Raw genomic sequence first — 18,247 nt, 5'->3', positions numbered from 1 at the left:
TCGCCTTTAAAAGGGTTATTACTAGTATAGCGTATAACCCCCTAATAATCCCCCCTCTTAATACACTACTAACTTCTTTTCCTCTCCTACCTCATCTTCCCTAGCTAGATATCCCCCCTCCCGCCTTTACGCCCTCCGACTTATTCGCCGACGATAACGATAATAATAATAACGATAGCACGTACTAAGGCCCTCCTAACTCCTATAATATCCCTAAGTCCGAGCCCGTGACGCTGACCCCCGCGCCGAAGAAGAAGGCGCCGGCTAAGAAGAAGGGCACGCCTAAGAAGATAACGCCTTTAATACCCTTACCGAAGAAGAAGAAGAAGTAGTAAAAGGCTAAGCCTTCTATTATTCTCTTAGATAATACGCCGTTTATTAACGGGTAAGAGGTAAAAGGGGATAATACCTATATAAGTGGAAGCGCAACTACTACGGGGTAAAGCGAGGTATATATAAAGGAAAACGGGGAGGGCCCTTAAGTACCTATACCCTTAGATTCGGAGTTAAAGGGTTACGCCGATAATCTATAACCGTAGTAGGTATCCTTAGTAGGTAGGGGTTATACTAAGGATCTATAGCTATAGTAGGTGGTTAAAGGTATATACGGAGAATTAAGTACGGGTTACGCTAAGGATCTATAATTATAGTAAGCGGTTAAAGGTATATACGAAGGATTAGGTAAGGGTTATACCGAGGATCTATAGCTATAGTAGGTAGTTAAAGGTATATATAAAGGACTAGGGGTTTTTTTCTTTTTTTAATATAACTTATAGGGTACGCCCGTTTACCACTTTAATTATACCCCCTTAATAGTTCTATTATAACTTATAACCGTGTAACCGCTTAAGGGAAGGAGATAAAAAAGAGGGAAAAAGGGATAGAAGAAGGGAAACGCTTAACTAGTTAAGGGGGTAGACCGAAGAAGAATAGAGAAGGAAGACTTAGCGGGTTAGTTATAGTCCTATAATACTCCCGCTATATTAAGCTTTTGCTTAAAGGAGGTATTAATAAGCTTATCCAGTATATTACGTTTTAGCTCCTATATATTCTCCTTATCGTCGTAGCCGGTCTACTTCATAAGGTATTAGCGCTATCTCCCTTAGTAACGATAATTTAAGATTACTTCGACCTTATATTCGTTAGAGTCCGGTTCTATATGAATATTCTATAGTTCGGGTATCTTTTTATCGCGGGTCCTCTATAGTTCTAGTAAGGAGATAGGGAAGACGTTATAGATCCTTATAGTCTTCGGGAGGGCGAGTTAATATATTAGTCTATATATACCTATAACCTTAGTAATTTTATATAGTCTAATAAACTTATCGCTAAGTTTCTTCGAAGGCCTACGCTATCGGATATTCTTTATAGAGTAAGATATATTCGTTAACCGTAAATTATCTCTAGGTCCTCCTATTATTATAATATTGTTTATATATTCCTTAGGCTTTTTTAATTAAGTCTATAAGGGAGCAGCAGCTAGCTATAAGTTACTCCGTGCGTATCTCGGCCTTAGCTAAATAAGCCTCCCCCGCCCTAAGTAATTAGATTTTATTCAGGCCCCTCGGGTTATAACCTATTAATACGTCCGCGGGTATTCGTCGTATAGCGGAGTGCCACGCCGTGTTATACGTGAATTCCGTAAAGGCTACGCGGTCTATCTAGTCGTCTTATTCCTGGTAGTAAAAGACCCTAAAGTAGTATTCCACGTTCTAGTTCTATCTCTCTATCTAGCTATTAGTCTACGGGTACTACGCTATAGATAAGCGTCGCTTAGTGTTAAAGTAATAGTAAATGGTAGCCTAAAAACGGCTTATAAATAAGGACCCTTAATCGGATATAATCCTATTAGGAACCCCGAAGGTTTAAAAGATATAATACTATAACGTGTCCGTAAGTCCCTTAGCAGTAAGGCTATTATTCATAAGGATATATAACGTGTACTTCGTTAAACGGTATATAATAACGAGAATCGCGTCGCGTTTCCTGCCTCTATTATAGATAGGCGGTAATCCTATAATAAAGTTAATCGAAATCTCCGCGAAAGGATAATCTAGAATAGGAAGACTCGCTAGCTCGCCGTACGGCTTATAATACCGCGGTTTTATTCGTTAGTATACTACACAGGTAGGTATAAATTTTCTAATATTTTAAGGGAGGTAATCCTAAAAGTAAAAGCCCGACACGCGCTTCACGGTATAAACGACCCCGTAATAACTAGTACTAGGTCTATTATAGAAAGCTTATAGGACTTTATCTTATAGCCCCGAATAGTTTAGTATAAATACTTATCCCTTAAAACGGAGGACGCCCTTAACGTCTCTCGACTAGTATCCCTTTATAGCTATATCGCCGTGGACCTCCTGTTACCGGTTATAGAAAGGGTCTTCGGCTTATACCTCGACGACCTCTTTTATTAGGGTAGGGTCTGTCGGCGCTATAGGTATATTTAGGTTCGTGGATACTATAGCGTTATTAGGGTTCGTCGATACTATAGATATATCTAGGTCCTATACGGTTTCTATACTAATAGCGGCGAGAATAAACTTCTTAGAGAACGATTCTACGGCGTGGGTCCGATCTACGATTCAGGACTATTCGTAAGGGGTATACTACGGCTTCCGTAAAAGGCTATTAGCGGGGTTTAATATACTAGGCCTATACCTAATTTTAAAGTTAAAAGGGGCTAGTTCTTCTAGCTATTAGGCGTACTACCCTTTAAGCTTTAGCTTATTAAGAAGGTAATAATAGTTTAGGTAGTCCGTTAGGACTACGACGGGGCTTTAACTATAGGCGATATAGTGCCGCTATATTCGAAACGATTTAATTATTACTATTAGCTTAGAATCGGGCGTGCTATAGTTTAGCTCTACGCCACGTAACTTTTAGGATATAAACGCGACGGGTCTCTATAAACTATCTTCTTACTAGCTTATTACCGCGCTAATAGCGAATATAGAAGTATCGGGTTTAACACGTATAGGTAATACGGGGTCGAAGTATCGTAGTACCGGAGCCTCCTAAAATACTAGTTTTAACTATTTAGTACGGTATAGGTATAAGGGGAAAGGCCTAAGAGCCCGGATTAGGCACGCTTTAAAAGGTCGGTAAACGGGGTAGCTACTTTAGAATAATTTTTAATAAAGCGCCTATAAAACCTAGTAAAACCGAGGAAGATTTAGATCTTCTTAATACTATTAGGCGCTTCTTAATCCCGGATAGCCTTAACTCGTATAGGGTCTATATATACTCTGTTAGGGCTATAGATAAAACTAAGGAATTCTATATCGTGAGTCTTAAATTCGTATTTATCGGGGTTAGCGTAAAGGGACTACTCTCTAAGCCTGGCTAAGACTTAACGGATGTGCTTTTAGTAGTCTTCTAAGCTATTACTATAGATAAGGATATCGTTTAGGTATATAATATAGAATATATTACTATATCCGGCGAGGGCTTAGTTAATATATTATTAAAAACTAGCGGGGGTATTAGTTAGACTAAAAGGTATTATAAGGTATTTAAAGTAGTCGTATTTTATATAGAAGGCCGTTTTCTATTTATCGCCCGCGCTAATCCGGAGCCGGTAATAGGCATCCTTAAGGTCTAGCTTAGTATAGTACTACGCCGAGGATAAACGGTCTAGGATCTTATAAATTAGTGGTAAAGGGGTATAGTCTTTAACGGTCACTTTATTTAATCCCCTATAATCTACGTAAAGGCGTAACTTACTACCCTTTTTAGGGACGAATAGGATAAAGGCCCCGTAAGGACTAGACGATAGTCGGATCTAACCCTTACGGACGGTGTCCTGGATATATTAGCGGAGGACCTTAAGCTCTTATACGGCTAATAGGTAGATAGGGCTAAAAGGTGGCTTTTTCCCTTCCTCGATTTTAATTACGTGGTCCTATTATTATTAGGCGGGGAGTCGTCCGGTATCGTTAATATCGAATATATTAGCGAAATCTTAGTATTATTTAGGGAGGATAGCCGACTTAGGGGGGGGGTGCTAGATTAAGGGGAGCTACCGGATTAGGAGGATAGGGGTTAATATTAGGGCCTACCTTAGCGACGCGTTAGACTAGTATAAAGGAGGATAGGGTTAAAACCGTTACGGCCTCCCTTATAGCTTTCCGTAATTCTTATCGGCTTAAGATAACGTAGAGGTTAAAGCGTTTTAGAGGGTAATTCTAGGTGCTAGTTTACTAATTAACTAGAGGGTTAACGGCTACTAGCCACGGTTATCCTAGGATAATTCGGGAGCCTTTAGAGTCTAGGTTTATAACGTGAAATTTAACGCGTTATACTTTTCTTCGTTTTTAGCGGTCGGTTATAAAGATAAGCCGAGTAACGGAGCTAAGAGTGGATTTCTATTTATCCGTGATCCAGGATATAGGGAGGGGGGGTCTAAACAGGACTTAGTTAGGACCTAGAAGAGATCGGTCTAAAATGTTAATATCGGCTCCTTTATCTAGGAGAGCCGGGGTCTATACCTATTCCCTGCCTTTATAGAGGGAGACGTATACCTTTACCCGTATAGTAGTAGTAGCCGTTACTCGAGGCGGGGTTAGTTCTTAGGCTATCTCGTCTATAATACGACTTACTATTAGGCATATCGGCGAAATAGGTAGTTTATTTAGATTAGTATAAGTAGGGGAGGGGTAAAGACTAGCGTAATAACCCTTTTAGTTATAGTTAAAGTATATAATAAGTTTAATCGGAGTATAAGAGGGCCTAGCCTAATCCTATAGTTCTCCTATACTCTTAGTCGTTTTAGAGTTCGAGGTCGCTAGTATTCTAGGGAGGTTTCCTCGGCCACGGTTAGTATAGGGGGTAAATAGCTACTATCCCTTTACTAAGGGCTTAATTTTTAGTTACTCGGCCCTTTTATATTCCTTATTATATTCTAGGTAGGTTTTTAGTATTCTATACATAGATAAAATATACTCCCGGATTAAGGGTAGGACTCGAGTAAGAACTATCTAGATCCGCTATTAGTCCGGCAGGTAACTAAGGAGTTCCGCTTTTAGGGCTTCCTACTACTAGATAAACTTCGTAAAGGGTTCGCCTGGCTTTTAGTCCGAAAAGTCGTTAATTTATATTTATAGGGCGACCTTAAATAGATATATATCGTAATTATCGACTTATTTGCCTAACTAGGTTTTTAGGGCCCCTTAGATAACCCGGGATAAGTTATTATCGTAAGCGTGCCGGAGGTAAGATTACTATCTTTCCTTAAGGTAGTTCGGTAAAGAGGCTATAATATAGTAGTTTTTTAAGGCGTTAGTAGGAAGGCCGTTAGGGTCGATTATAAGTCGTTACTTTATTTCGTAGATAAATATTCGGTATTTTACCTATGACTCGCTATTTTACTTAGGGACCGCGTAGTTAACCTTTACCTATAAGGAATTAGCCCTAGATCTAGTAGGGTTTTAGGGGGGATTAGTATTAACGTAGCCCTAAATAGTGGAAGAAAAAGGGGCAGGGGATTAAGTATCTAGGATAGAGCGACGGGGCTCCGCGATATATCGTCGTATAGTAGCACGGCCGTTAAGGTTAGGATAAGTTAGGGAACTAGCCCTAACGGTTTCGAGGGCGATAAGTCGGTTAAGTTTACGCTTCCGCGCCTCCGACACCTTAAACCACTTAATCCATTCCCTAACCTATATATTGGTTAGCTAGTCGTGGGGGATACTCTTATAAGGATAGGGTAGGCGGGACAGGGCAGGGGTAATAGGGGGTACTTCCCGCCGAGGGGATATAGGGTAAGAATTAAGGTCTATCTCTATCTAGGACACGCCTTAGTTATATCGTGCCTAGGTTATAAAGGCGCTTAGGCTAGAAGGATTATCGATATTTAGCGGTAAAAGGTCAGAGGGGCTAACCACGTTATAGGTCTTATTATTCTTATAGGAAGATATCGTTTTTCTATCGATACTCCTTAACGGTCCTTATACCCTTTAGAAAGGTAAAGCGATTATTATATTAGATAAGTAGTTATAAGGAGTAAGAAGATAGTAGCGAGAGGGTCTAAAAGGGAGTAGGCGGGGATTAAGTGGTAATCACGACTTAGTCCGAACGTAGGTAGTCCTAAAGAATTAGAATAATCGCTGCCCTCTCTATACTAAGGACGGGGCATTATATAAGCACTATATACTCCTCGGCTAACGCTAGTATAGTTAAACGGATATCGTAAACGGATATCCACGCCTAAGCCTAGGCCACGGCCCTACACGGTAGTATCGGCCTAGGGTAGCCGTGGCCACGTTAAGACGGGAGCCCGGTCTTATCTATACGGGAACCCGTTATAGTCCCGTTATATACCCGGCCTCTATCTCCTAGGCAGGGGTACCTAATATTACCCCTTCCGGTAAAGCCGATTCGATAAGGAGGAGCGTTACCCTATTAATACCGTGGCGGGGTATTTATTATTATACTTAGAGGATTTTAGCTTTACAGTTTATATTTTATAGAGATACTAATAGATCCTCCTTGGATAAGGTATTAAGGACCTCCTAGGGGATAGCCTTAGTAAGCGTAGGGTAGGTTTATACGGCCAGGGTAACTCCTTTACTAAAGGCCTTTTTAACTTATTACTCTTTATAGGTAGTCTACTACTATACACCTTCGGTAAAGGTAAGGTAGATATCTTTATTAGGTAGTTTTTATACCGCTATAGCGTTATATTAGGTAATTATAGTGTTTATAGCTTAAATAATTTCCTTCAGGGTCCTAGCTCTAAGGGGCTAGTCTTCGGGGAGGGTTCCTTAGCGGACTATTAGTTCCTAGTATTACTTAGCGGGAATTACCTTAAGGGGGGCGGGGTCCCGCGGCGGCGCCGCCGCGGGTATTTAGGCTATAATAGTAGCCTAAGTCTCTTTTATACCGCTTATTCTTTTTCGGAGTTCCTTACAGATAATATACTGGACGGATACGTATAGGTATATTAGCGGTAGCGTGCCGGCGTTATTACGGGTACTATATATTATAATTAATTTCTTTACTAGCTTTATAACCTAATTAATCGTATTCCTATTAGCTAGTAAGGCCTAAATTTCTACCTTAATCTTAGCTACTCTTTAGTTCCGGGGGACGTGGTAGTCCCCTTTTAGTCATATATCGGTTCCGCGCTATATCCTGCCTTAGGAAGGGGGGGGGAGTGCTTATATTACGAAAAGTGGGTCCGTTACGAATTCTGTATAGTCGAGGTCGGGGGGATACTATCCTATAACTCTTCCGGCTATACCGTAGCGCCGGTACTACGGTACCGCTATAATAGTATCCCGGGGGGGAGGCGGTGGTTATAATCTCTATCTCGGTGGTTTTATCGATTTTACTCTTATTACGCGCCCGTGGTTAATAGGCGTGTCGAAAGTCGACGTGAAGGGATGGCTAGGATTAGCAGATAACTAAGCAGATATATAAACGCCCTATATTATTATAGGGGTAGTACCTTTATAAGGCTATCGCTAACTATATCGTTAGTAGCGATCTAATTAATTAAGATAGTCCCTTTTTAAATAATTTATCGGATCTAAAAGGCGTGGATATTAAGATACTTTAATTTTAAGGTAACCTAAGGCCTAGCGGATTCTAGTAGTTATTTAGTTTATTAATTATCATAGTATACTATTAGTGCTTCCTCCTTAAAGGTTAATATTAAGTCCTTTATTAAACGCCTTATAAGGGAGGCATATAACCAAATAAGGGCCACTATAAATAGCAGGCACACGAAGGAGGTTTCAGAATAAATAATAAATAAAGAAAGGAGTAAGGGGGGGAAGGCAGGCGCGCCCCCCCCTTATAGAAGGGAGGGAGGGCATAAAGGGTGCCGCGGCGAGGGGAGAATAACCTCGCCGGATCCGGAATAAAGGAAAGGACGGCGGCGAGTGACCGTGGCGATAGCGCACCGAGGGCGCGTGCGACCGACATGGCACCTACTAAACTAACTAGCCGACCCCTATTAGCTACTAGCCCGGAGGTAAGATCCGGTTTTCGAATAGCAATAAAAACAGGGCCGCGGAGTAATACCGTAGCGGCCACGTATAATAGACCTGCTTATATAATAAGAGCATAGGGGTTTTTATCTATTAACGGTTTCCCCTCGAGAATTAGAGAAGGACTATTACCCAGGTGGCTAGCCTAGCTTAGCTAAGCGAGAGTAGAGTAATAAATAATAAATAATAATAATATTAAACGCCGTATCGCGATATACTGCCTAGTAGTAGTAGAAAGTGTTATAAGCTCGGCTTTAATACTAGAGGTCACGACGCTTATTTACTTATTATCCTTTTAGTCCATAGGACCCCCGATTAATAATATAGCATAGCCTTAGGAGCTATACCGAGTCTTATAGTTATTAGCGAAGGCGGCGTTAGAAGTATAAAAGAGTATAGGGTATTAGTAGTCTTTACATAGTCCGAAGTAAAGGCATAGTATTTTTATCGAGCCGAGATACTTTAAACACCTCTCTACGGTATCGTGATACTATTTTAACGGGTTAGTGCTGAATTCGGTAAGCCTCGAAGCGGCTTTAGAGATATTAGGCCGGGTCTAATAGGCGGCGTAGTTAATAGAACCGACCTTCCAAAGATATAGATAGATTAATTCTTCGGAGGCTTATTAGTCGGTAGAAGATAGTTCTAAAATATTAGGATAAGGAAAAGGGCTTTTAACCCTATAATCTCTATAATCCAACTATAACGTCTATATCTTATCGGTGATATAGTTATTAAGCGATAACTATAGATTATATTATTAATAATCGCGTCCTACACGGATTCGAGGGAACTACTTAATTAGTCCTAAGTCCCTAATCTAGAAGCTTTTCTGTATCTATTGTACTAGGTTATTAGCTATAGATTTATATTCCTTACGGTAGGTTAGGATAATGTCGTTAATATAAAAGAAAGTAATTAGGACCTTATTCTTAAAGACGTGATCGTCTTCGGTTAATTACTTTAAACCGCACTTTCCTAGTACGGAAGAGAGCTATTAATGCTATAGCTTTAGGGAACGCGGTAGGCTATATAACGCCCGGCGTAGCCATTATATCCCTCTACGTTATTTAGGGATATATATAGATTACTTTAAAGTGTTCTTAAGCTAATCGTGGGCTTTAAGGCCCGTAACCGACTAGAGTAACTACTAACTAGAGGGGTCCTTAATATAGATCTCTTTGTTAAGTAGGGTATTAGTGAATACGTTAACGGCATTAAAGTACCGAGTCTCGAGATCGAAATAGGCTATAATACCTATTAGGGACCTTTAGATCCTTTTAGCGAGGGTGGAGGCGTAAGCGTTAAGATGGTTATTTAGTTATTAATTCCCTTAAACGTATAGACGTGCCTTAAACTTATTAATATAACTAGTAGGATCGACCTTATACTTAAAACTCTATTTAAGGTCTAATGGCCTTAGAACTAATTTAGATAGTCCCGAGCCTTACCCCCACTAGTAGGATTATTCCCACTATTTAAAGGTGCCTATTAACCTAAGGGTGCTGACCTCCTATAAAGCGGCCTTAATCCATTCTAGTTTATAGGGACTCTTTAGTATTTAAGACTAGTTTAGAGGTTCCTTAGGCATATCGCGGCGTAGCAGTGGCTTTTTCGGTATCTTAATCTGGTTATAGAAGGTATAAAAGGAAAGAGGGGTATAACAGTCGGTTAGACGCCTACTACGGGCAGGCCGGTCGGTAGCGGCCGTCGGAATAACAGGAGTACGGCTTCTTCTATTTATAGAAGCAGGTTAGTTAGCTATAGTAGTAAAAGAAGAGGTTTATAGAGACTTGACAGGAGCCGTAGATACTGGATTAACGGTGGTAGTAGTGGTTAGTTCCTCGTTAAGAACCGATTAGTCAGGGGATAATAATCCTATTTCGACGGTATCGCCGGTTACGGCCGTATCGTTGATTAATCTTTGTTAGATCGTTTAAAAATAGGCGGTGGATCCGTAATTTTAGTTAGTAGTATAGAAGGACCGTTTATGGTTATTAAAGGAGGGAAACCAGGTGCTATTAAAGGCATAATTATAAGTGTAATTATGGAAGACGTTGAAGCAGGTGCCGTCGGAGGCGTGGAAGGCGTCATAGGGCTTGTTTGCCCTATTCCACGTGCCTCTTGATTAGGTACCTCCAGCTATTCCTGCTATTATTATTCTTCTGCAGATTCTATAATGGTTATTAAACCTATACCTCTATCTACCCCCCTAGAAGAAACGGTAGTAATAGCGGCGATAGCTATAGTGGCCGCCGTAGTAATAGCCTCCGCTATTACCTCCCTCGTGGTATTCTACTCTAGTAGCGTTTAAGGGTAAAGATTAACTATATTAGTAGTAATACCTAGAGAATTATAGAGTTAATAATCTATAGACAGATTAAGCTACTCGAAAACCTTAATTAACACCTTAGATTCGAGGTTACGATCTTTATATAGCAGTTTTTCATTAAAGGTAATATCTTTTATTCGTAAGATCCTCCCTAATTTTAGCACCTAAATTCGATATATATTAATACTTTTATAGCCGATTAAATAGCCGATATATACTCTCTCTGCGAGCTTAGCATTACGGTTACGACCTTATTAGTAATCCGCGGTTAGTGGATAGGCTCTATAACCATACCTCTTTAGGTGGCTAATAATAGGCTTTGTCAGAATCTTCTTTAGGCCTTATTTATTAATCTAATCCTCTATCTACTCTTAAGGGGTTTATACTAGAGGTCCTTCCGAGGGATAAGGTTATATAGATATACTATTATTACGGGTTAACCCTGGTATAAGGATCCGGCTATACTCCGGATCTTCCTGACTATGCGCTTAGTTAACGGACCTATATCGCTAAGTTATCGCTATCTTATAGCTAGCCTAACGCTATAGACTTTTCTCCTTTTTCCTTCTTCCCTCCTTAGTTCTGGATAATCTATTATTACGACCTTACTTAGTGCTATAACCTATAACTAGTCGTTTATATATCTAAAACTTAGCGACGCCTACACGCTACGCTAGCGATAGATTAGGATCCTAATACTACCGCCTAGCGACCTATTAGAATTAAATAGGGCGCGGAATAGATAAACTAACGGTTCGAAGAAAACGACTAAGCCCTAAATGTAAGGCTAGGTCCTCTCTATCAATAATATACCGATATTAATATAAAGCTCGCTCCGATATAAGAATATTACTCGGAAATACACTAGTTTATAGACCGATAACACGTAAGAGAAGAAGCTAATAAGCGATAACGCCTATTAGTCGAATAGCTTATAGCCTAGCTCCTGGGATCGCCTACTCCGTAAAACCTAACACCGCCTAACTTAAATATTCCGGCTCCTTTATAAACCCCGATACTCCTTATACTAGTAGAATCTACCCTATTACCGTTTTATCACTAGCCCTATAGCCGATAATAATAGCGGCCGCCCTAACCTCGATAGCGGTATTCTATAAGACTATCGATAGTCCTACGAAGTTCTTAGGGAAGCGAGTATACTAACTATAACGCGTAGGCCTACGCGATATAGCAGAAACTTATAATCGATAGCGACCTATTATAGAATAATATACGAGCTTAGTATATAATTTATAATTACTTAGGGCCTAAAGTATAATAGGTCGTATCGGCCTTCTATAGAAGCGATAGACCGGGTAAGCTTATAAACCCTAATAACTTTATAGTATATCTTAATCGTACTTACCTAAGCCCTATAGAATGATTATAAGCTGCCTAAGCTTTACGTATAATTCGTTAACGGTCCGATAAGTCGTTTACCGCCTTCCTACCCTATTTTAAACGATAGATCGCCCTTACGGGCGGTATTAAATAGGAAGCTATTACGTATATCTTATTCCTTAAAGGAGTGATTACCTCGCGACTTAGGGATAAGCTTATCTCCGCCTATATCCTTACTAACCACTATACTATATAGATTAATAGCGTGTAAAAGATCGCCGGGAAACTTAAAGGTTATTAGTTCGAATAGAATTACGATAAATAAACTTAAGACTATATAACTACGAAGAAGGATACCGATAGCGATATAAAGATAGGCGGAGTAAACCGTGTTAACGACGGGAAAGCGAAGTAAAAGACTCGGATATACTATAACTATAATAAGAAGGGGTATATTACGCGGAACTATAAAAAGCTAAAGGAAAACTAAGACACGGTCTAGAAGGTTAAAAAGACTCGCGCGAAGGATCGCGATAAAAGCGGGGATAAGTCGATTAGCGAGGATAACTCGGAATAAAAATAGCTTTAATATAAAAACGGGTATTAAAGCCGATAGCCGTGATATAGCGGGAGTAAAAGGCGTTTAAAGTATATACTAATAATAACTTAGTATTTATAATAGCTAAAATCAATAAATAGCGTATCCTCGCCGTTATTAATACTAATTATAACTATTATACCTCTATAAGCGAATAGTTTACCTAAAGACTCTAATTACTCTTAGTCGATAAGACGAATCGACTACTAAATAGCTTTTTAAAAGGTATTAGGACTATTAATAGCACGGGGATCGCCGTCTATAAGCTTAAGATCGGCGGTTACCCGTAAAGAATATTCGTATATATAATACCCGGGCTTAATTAAGATATATTCCTCGTAAAGCCTTAGATAGAATAAAATAATATAATATATTACGCTAAGGATAAACGGCTTTACTACGGAGTAGCTGGATCAAATATATGACTTTATTATAAAAAGGAACCTACCGGAGTATAAGCTATCCGCGACGCCTATTTAGTTATTAAATCCGTATTCGCGGGTATTATCCGACGATTACGATAAAAGGGTGAAAAAGTCTCGGTTTAGGGAGTAAGCTTAAGGGATATCGAAAAAGCGTTATATAAGAAATAATTAATAGACACGAAGGACTTTATACCTAAAAAGCTACTATAAGACTTTAGCGACCTATTTACGCCCGATAAGGCTAACTAAATACCGTTATACCAACTAAGAGTCGATTATAAGGTAAACCTTATACCCGGAAATCACGGTAAGGAATTATCGCTCTTTTAGGAGCTACTCTATAACATATTAAGGGAAGAACTCCTAGTATTACGGAAAATACTTACTAACCTAATAGATAAGGGATTTATCCGTGCTAGTAGTTTAGAAGGCGCGGCTCCTATCCTCTTTATAAGGAAGCTAGGCGGAGGGCTTTATTTTTATTACGACTATTAAGTGTTAAATATAATTACTAAGCGAGACTATTATTTACTCCTTTTAATCGCTAAAATACTATAAAACCTAAGCTAAACGAAATAGTTTATAAAGCTTGATATAGTTATTACATTCTATAAGATTTGGATAGCCTTAGGATACGAATATAAGACTATATTCTAAACTCGGTTTAGGCTTTTCGAATAGCTTTTTACCTATTCGGCCTAAATAAAGCCCCCGCAATTTTTTAGCGATATATTAATAAAACACTATAGTGTTTCTTAGATAACTTTATTACCGCTTATATCGACGATATCCTAGTCTATTTTAGCGGGAGTTAGACCGACTATAAAGCGAAGGTAAAGTAGGTACTCCGCGCGCTCGCGGATATAGGCCTAAACCTAGATCCGTCGAAATACGAATTTAGCGTAAAGATAGTAAAGTACCTAGGATTTATAGTTATTACAGAAAAGGGTATATCTTATAACCTAGAGAAGTTATAAGCTATCCGCGAGTAGGAAACGCCTATAACGGTTAAGGGCGTGCGAAGCTTCTTAGGGTTCACGAATTATTACTAGATCTTTATTAAGGACTTTTTAGGGATCTTTACCCTATTAATAGTATTTACTAAGAAAGATTACGCCTTTTAATAGGGTCCTAAGGAAGAAACGGCCTTTTACGAGCTAAAGATAAGGTTTTAAGAAGGACCGATCCTATAATAGTAGGACTTAGTAAATAAGATATTTATCGAAATAGACTACTCGGGGTTCGCCTTTAGGGGTAGCCTAATATAAGAAGACGCGGACGGAAATGGCTATATAGTCGTATACTACTCTTATAAACTTAATTGGGTAGAATATAACTACCTAATCCACGATAAGGAAATATTAGCGATTTTGAGTTATTTAGCGATATAGCGGGCTAAGCTTATTAGCTATAGGTAGTTTATAGTCCTCTCTAATTATAAGGCCCTTATGTATTCTATAATAAAGCGAATCCTTACTAAATAATAAAGCTAATAGGCCGGTAAGCTTATATAGTTAGACTTTATACTCGAGTATCGGAAAGGAAAGGATAATACGATAACGGATACCCTCTCGCTTTAATAGTAAGATACGCTCTAAGATATAATAGACGAATAAGAGTAATCTTATTATATTTAATTAATTCCCGATACTATAATTCTACTTAGCGTTTACTATATTAATAGCGGTTAAACGATCTTTAAGACGGATTAAAAGCTATAGCGATTATAGGATGAGACGCTTATAACCGATAAAGAGTATTAAGGAGCCTTATCCGCGGTTATTAACAAAGAATAGTAGTTCTTACTATTATTAGAATTAAAGCTATCAATAACTAAGTACTCTATCTTTATTACCGGGTTACTATTATTCCGCGACCGAATTTAGATTCCCGGGTCTACTAAAGGGTTAACGCTATAAGGGAGGATCGTTTAATTAATTCACGACTTAGTAATCGGAGGATATCCTAAACGCGAAAATACTATCCCCTTAGTAGCGCGTCGCTTTTTCTAGCCGAGGATAAATGAGGATATCCGATAATTCGTCCGGAACTATAATATCTACGGAAGGGGGTATATATAAAGGAACGCGAAATAAGGCCTTTTACGCCCCCTCCTAATACTAGAACGAATATAGAGCGACTTATCGATAGACTTTATAACGGACCTGCTATTAGCCGGCGAGAAAAAGGCGCGCTACCTTTAGGTTATTATAAATCGCCTAACTAAACCTATAATAATTAAAGCGATAAAGATAATAAAAGCCGAAGCCTATATAGAATAATTCCTATCCTATTATTTCCGGTTTTATAGAATACTTAGGTCGATTATTAGTAACCGAGGTTCGAACTAAATAAGTAAGTTTTAGAAGTATTTTTATAAGCTTATATAAATATCGCGTAAGCTTAGTATAGTATACTACCCCTAAACTAATAGGGTAATAGAGCGTATAAACTAAGAAGTATAAGTCTATTTATAAGCTTTTATCTATTATACCTAAGATAATATAGATCGCTTATTACCCGCGGTATAACTAGCCCTAAATAACCGTAAAAGCTCTATAACGGGGTTTAGTCTTTTTTCTTAGAATATAGCTACTATATCGACCCGATCTAGATAACCGAGGAGCCTCCTATAAAACTTAGAGTATTAGCGGCCTATAACCTATTTCGACGCTTATAGGAAGCGACCGAGTTCGCCTAGGCCGTAATTATATCGATATAGCTCCGGAATAAGGAGTCTACTAACTAATATTATATCCCGGCTAAACGTTTTAAGGTTAACGACTTAGTCTAGCTATTATTAGCTAATTACTCGACTCCGCGATTATCCTATAAGCTTAATTAGCTTTACCGTAAATACCGAGTTATAAAGATAATTAGCTTATATATAGTTAAGCTCGCCGTGCTATCGTAAATTTACTCTTAATTCTATATAGACTTATTACCTCGCGCGGGCGATAACCCCTTTCCGGGATAAGTAATAGATAACCCTTAACCACCGCTTATTTAAGAAGTAACCGATAATAAAGAATAGGAAATTAAGGAAATCCTTTACACGAGGACGAAAAGGCGAGGTAAGGGATTAAGACGTAAGGTATTAGTGCGATAAGTAGGATACTATAAGCCTATATAGGAACCGCTAGAACTATTAGCGTAAATACGGGCATTTAGTAAGTTTAAAAGAAAATTCGGCTTAGTAATAACGAATAATAGACTATTAAATACCTTGGCGCTATTATATTATAGGAGCTAATATATAAGCGATGATATTATAATAATCGGAAAGGAGTAAGAGTTAGATTTAGTTTAGGCTAGATAGGCCCTACGCCCTAACTATACTTAATATAAGCCTAGATCGATATCCTTAGCCTTAAAATCGTTATCCTCGGGATTATCGACTTCCGTAAAAGTCTTACCCTTATCGCCCTATTATAGGTTAACGTCTATCTCCTTAACCTTATTATTATCTTCGTCGTCGCCGTTATCGGGGATTATAATCGTATTAGCGACGGTTATACTTATAAGCATAAAAGCCCGCCTATACTCCGCGTATTATTAGAGTTCGGAAATTATAATATTAGCGCGACTAAGTACGAGTATCTCCCTAAATAGCTAAGTATACTCCTTTAGCTTTATAAGACTAAGGCTTCTAAAGTCTTTATCCGATAACGTTAACCCTAATAAGGGAGCGGGAGTAGTAGGACGGGTATTCTTTTCTACTACGATATTAAAAAGGACTAGGCCCGAAACTCTTACCTCGCTTATAACCTTATAAGGAGGAGATAAGGCTAGCTATTCCGCGCTAGTAACGACCTCCTCCGGAGGCGATACGTTTAGTCCTAATACTATCTTTTCTATAACTTTTAGGAGAGGAGAAGAGATTAATATAATTATTATTACTTAGTACTCTGCTCTCGCTTAGCTAAGCTAGGCTAGCCACCTAGGTAATAGTCCTTCTCTAATTCTTAAGGGGAAACCGTTAATGGATAAAAACCCCTATACTCTTATTATATAGGTAGGTCTATCGTGCGTGGCCGTTACGGTATTGCTCTGCGGCCCTGTTTTTATCGCTATTCGAAAACCGGATCTTACCTCCGGGCTAGTAGCTAACGGGGGTCGGCTAGTTAGTTTAGTAGGTGCTATGTCAGTCGCACGCGCCCTCGGTACGCTATCGCCACGGTCCCTCGCCGCCGTCCTTTCCTTTATTCCGGATCCGGCGAGGTTATTCTTCCCTCGCCGCGGCACCTTTTATACCCTCCCTCCCTTCTATAGGGGGGGGGTTATACCTGCCCCCCCCCCTTACTCCTTCCTTTGTTTATTATTTATTTTAAAACCTCCTTTATATACCTGCAATTTATAATAGCCTTTATTTACTTATATACCTCCCTTACTCGTACTATATAGGCTCTCCGGGGTAGGCGCTATAGTATAGGCCGGGCGTGGCTATTATTCCCTAGAAGGCATGGTGACTCGTAGGGCTAATCTGCCGCTCCTTTTTCTTATATCCCTCCCTCTTTTCCTCTTTTTTCCTTCTTTCCTTTTTTCCTCCTTTAAGCTATCGTTCTTAAGGTAAGTTTTACGTGGTCGGTACGATATAGGTATAGCCCTAGAATTCCCGTGCGGGATCCCCGGTGCTATTCGGCTATATAGTAGGGGATTTAACGGGGTTCCGGGTTACGCTATCCTCGCGCCGCCCCCGCTCTGCTCCTATAGCGCCCGCCTCGGTCTAACTCTCCTACCCCTCTAAATACCTAGTAATAACCCTCTATTACTAAAGGGGGAGCCGGTACCGGCGCCTATAAGGGTAAAGGGCCGGCTACCCCTAAGCCTTCTACTATAAGTTCCCCGCTTTATTATCATCGCGCCCGTTTTACGCCCCCGCTTTATATTCTAACCCGGTATAGTCCGCCGTTACCCCTACTATCCGCTTATCGCCCTATACCTTATACGTTATATCCTTAATATAAGACTACTAAGCCGTACCTTACTAAAACCCTCCTAGAATATAGTCCTATCGTGTTCCCGCTACGCCCCCGCGGCGCCCCCGCTTTATACCGTATTTACTAACCCGACTTAGGAGCCGGCGCCTATTATATTAAATATATTAATAGTAATTATAGTAGTAGCTATTATACCCCGGTTTATCCCCGCTACGCCCTCGTTACGCCCTTACTCCTTTAATCCTCCTATTAAGTCCCCCCCCTTATAATAACGCCGCTACCGCCCTTATCGCCGCCGCCACCGCCGTCCGCGCCGCCCCGACTCCCTTTATAGGTTTTTCCCTTTCTCCGTTATACCGTGTACGCTATATCCTTATTACTAATCCTATCGTAGAATATCTGGAAGTATTAGTAGGCGGCTACCCGTTAGACTTACGCTTTTCGGGCGTACCGCGCCGCCCTCCGCCGGGCTAATAGTGTTAGTATAGTTACCGCCCTCGCCGCTACGCCCCCGTAGAGTTATAGTAGTAGCTACGCTTATAACGGCGAGTTATTAGAGCTTATCCTCGCCTACCTTATAAGTTACCCCGCGCTACCCCCGCGCTAACCTCGCT

The sequence above is a fragment of the Sodiomyces alkalinus genome (genome assembly GCF_003711515.1).
Source record: "Sodiomyces alkalinus F11 unplaced genomic scaffold SODALscaffold_8, whole genome shotgun sequence".
NCBI lineage: Eukaryota > Fungi > Ascomycota > Sordariomycetes > Glomerellales > Plectosphaerellaceae > Sodiomyces > Sodiomyces alkalinus.
Note: the sequence above shows the minus strand (reverse complement) of the source record.